At 36.7% G+C, this 3,700-nt stretch overlaps 1 pseudogene; it reads right to left on the bottom strand.

The window, feature by feature from the left end:
• The window catches only part of LOC101657005, an 18,583-nt pseudogene extending 18,393 nt beyond the window's left edge, over nucleotides 1-190 (bottom strand).
• Nucleotides 191-3,700: the final 3,510 nt, after the last annotated feature.

The following is a 3,700-nucleotide window of genomic DNA, read 5'->3' as shown; positions in this document are numbered from 1 at the left end:
GGAAGAAGTACATGGGGGTGTGCAGGCGGGAGTCTGTGCTGGTGGCCAGGATGATGAGCAGATTTCCCAGGACCGTGGCCAGGTACATGCTCAGGAAGAGCACGAAGAGGATCTGCTTCTGCTGCTGAGGATGCCTGGAGAGCCCCAGGAGGAGGAACTCAGAGACACTCGACTGATTTGCCTCACTCATAGCCACGGAATCACATTAATACACAATAGCAAATTTAGAGACCTAGATATGGATGGATAAAATGTAGCAAATCAAGCTCCAGTTTAAGACATGTTTGTAAATCAGTTCATTGATTTGCTAAGAGAAGATCTGTCCACTTGACCTACATTCTTAATTTCCTGTACTCAGTCCTGATTGACTCCTACTGGCCTCCTTATGTCTTGTGTGGTATAGTTATAATGGCCAAACTCACAAGAATACACCGTATTCTGTGACTATACGTGTATGCTCTTATTAAAAAAATTTTTTTTTCAGATCTCAATCCTACCTTCCTTGTAGCTCCTAAAAAGAGAAATAGCTGGATTCTACTGGATTTATCTCTGCAGTTGTTTGATTTAGAACCTGATCTATTGATCTCTGAATCTTAAAATTTTATCCAAGGTAGTTCATAAAAGAATTTCAAATCTTTAACAATAAATACACAAAAGCAAAAACCAATGTCTCCTTTGCAGAAATATTACCTGCAGGAGGTTGGTGGTGTAAGTATCATGTGTTCTTCACCCATGTATTACTGGCCAATGCTTCTCTTTATCATGAGTATTGGAAAGTCTTGAAAATACAAGAGTCAGTGAGGAGCAGGTACTCATGGTCTTAGTCCTGGGCGCATATAAGATGTCTGGGGGAATCACAGAGAGGTATTTATAGGAGACTTTATGGCTGTTGGGCCAGAGTCCCTGGGAGCCTCATTAGAGAGAAGAATAGAGTAATTTTCCCACTTTCCTTTTGGCCCCTTCGGGTCAAATCTTATCATTTTTGTGACTGTGTTAGACAGGGTTCTCCAGAGAAACAAAACCAGAACGCTAAGACCTTTATATATATGTATACAGATAGATAGATGTATAATATAAGAAATAAATTATTAAATTATAAAGCAGTACAAAGCAGTTAATTAAAGTATAAAGCAGTACAAATGGCTCAGTGCAACTCACTCCCGTGAGACAGTTGTGAGACATTGGCAGTCCTTCAAATCTTGAGGGCCACCGTGTCGTCTTCTGTAGAGCAATTCAGGCTATCCCGGCACAGGCAGGAAACAGCAAGGCAGGTCACCAACAGTCAGACAGATGACAGAGTCTAACAGTCCCCAGCTCAAAAGATGCAAATTCCAATGGTGTGGTGAAGCAGGTCTTGAAGGAACCTCAAATTACAGTGACACAGTCCAGGGTTAGGTGTCCCACAAGTAGTGTAGCTTGCAAGTTCAGGCGCAGAACAAGCAAGGCAGTCGCACACTGGTCCAATGATCAAAGAGCAAGAGACAAGAAAGGTGAGGCTTGCTGAGCCATTTATCTCTCTGCCCTTCAATTAATCCCACATATGCTTATCGGCCAGGTTGACACAATAAACTAACTACCTCTGTGACTTAGGTTTAAGTCTTAAGTGTTTGGTAATTTTGTTATTAAAATATTTTTCTTCATACTTTCTTAGTTCAGAAACTTTGAGTGTTGTCTGAGTAAATTCTTCTCCTCACCCTGAGACTCTCTGGTCATCTACGGCATAGACTGAGTGATGATTTTACCAATGAGAACAATGAATTTGTGAATTGTTTTAAATGTTTACAACATTTGATATAAAGTGTTTGTTTTTAATGATTTAATAAACATAGTCATTAAAAAACTCACCATATCAAAAAGTCCAGCAATGTATAGGATTGATAGAGAACTTTATCAAACATTAAAACAATTTAACAGCAATTCTACACAAATTATTCCAGAATGTATAAAATATAATCTACTACCAAACTAATTTTATGAAACAAGAATAAATTTGATATCTAAGTCAGACAAAGACATCACCAGAATTAAAAATCCAACGTTTTCATCAATATCCCAGCTAACAGAATTTAATCGCACATTAAAAAGATAATGCACTATGTATGATCAAGTAAAATTCATATGAGGTATGCAAGGATGGTTCAACATTAGAAAAATAATATAATTCATCTTATAAAACAAACAAACAAACAAACAAACAACAGATTATGTGATTCAATCGATATATACAGAAAAGGCATTCACTACAATTAAACATTCATTCTTCCTAAAAACACTCAATTTAATAGGAATAGAAGAGAAATTCTTTAACACAACAAAAGCATAAAGGCCTTATATACAAAACCAATGTCCAACACCTCGCTTAATGGATAGAAATTGGAAATATTTCCCTTCTTATCATATCTCTAACCAGATAAAGTTGCCCATTATCAACATTCTTATTTAATATAATCCTGAAAGTCTTAGTCAGAGCTAAGTCTTTCAAATAAGAAGGAAAACGCTATTGGCAGATTACCTCAAAGACTTTAAAAAAAGTTGCTGGGACTATTTGAAAAAAATTGACAAAGAGGCAGGTTATAAAACCAGCATACACAAATCAATTGGATTCTTGTATATTAAAGAAGAGGACTTTGAAAAGGAAATTAAAAGAACAATACCATTTACAATACCCACACAAAATAAGAAAATACTGGTACTTAGAAATTAACCCAACTAGAAACACAAAAGACTTACAGAAAGAAACTATGAAACACTTCTACACGAAACAGAAACACTTATATAAATGGGGATACTTCCTAACCTCATTTTGATGGACAGGAAGACTAAATATAGTGATAATGTCAGCCTTATAAATTCAATGCAATTCTAAATGCCAGCACAATTCTTCAAAGTAATGGAAAAAATAATCATCAATTCATATGTAAAAGAAAGAAATCCAGGATAAATAAATTACTATAAAAAAGTAAAATCAAAGTAGGAGGTCTTTTACTGCCCAGCATGAAGTATATCATTATTGTCATCAGTTGGGGCTTGGCTGAAAGCAGAGAATGCCAGAAAGATTTCCTTGTGTTTTATTGACTATATTAAGGCATTGGACTGTGTGAACCATACCAAAATATAGATAATATTGAGAAGAATAGGAATCCCAGAGCATTTCATTGTGCTCATGAGGAAGCTGAACATGTACCAAGAGGCAGTTGTGAGAACAGAACCAGGGAACATTGCATGATTTAAAATCAGGAAAGGTGTGTGTATGCTTTCACGACAAGCCAATCAAATAATCAGGGAAGTTGGAGTATATGAAAAAGAATGGGGCAGCAAAATTAGAAGAAGACTGTTTTTCCTATTTTATTCATTTTTTCCAGGAGATAGTGAGCTTTATCTGCTCTTCAATGGTCTGGCATGGAGAAAGAATAGAAGAAAGGATAGGATGTAGAGGTCTACTCATTGTAAGCGTTCCTTTCGTTTCCATCTTCACTGTCAATTGAGAGAGCAGCATACTTGCTTGGACAATTGCACTTGGAGGCTGGATTTTCTTCAGGTTCCTTTGGCTCAGGAGCAGATTTGGAATCTTGATCATTTTTTCCATCTTTTCTATCGGAATCCTTCCAGTGGTCTTTGTTTCCCATGTGTCCTGGTCCAGGCTGAAGTTCCACATTGGCTTTTAGGGACACGAACCCTATCTATTATATTTTCTTTCCTT

The sequence above is a fragment of the Echinops telfairi genome, unplaced genomic scaffold, assembly GCF_000313985.2.
Source record: "Echinops telfairi isolate 266 unplaced genomic scaffold, ASM31398v2 ScPeMD7_5;HRSCAF=22, whole genome shotgun sequence".
NCBI lineage: Eukaryota > Metazoa > Chordata > Mammalia > Afrosoricida > Tenrecidae > Echinops > Echinops telfairi.
This window is presented reverse-complemented; position numbering and strand designations above follow the sequence as displayed.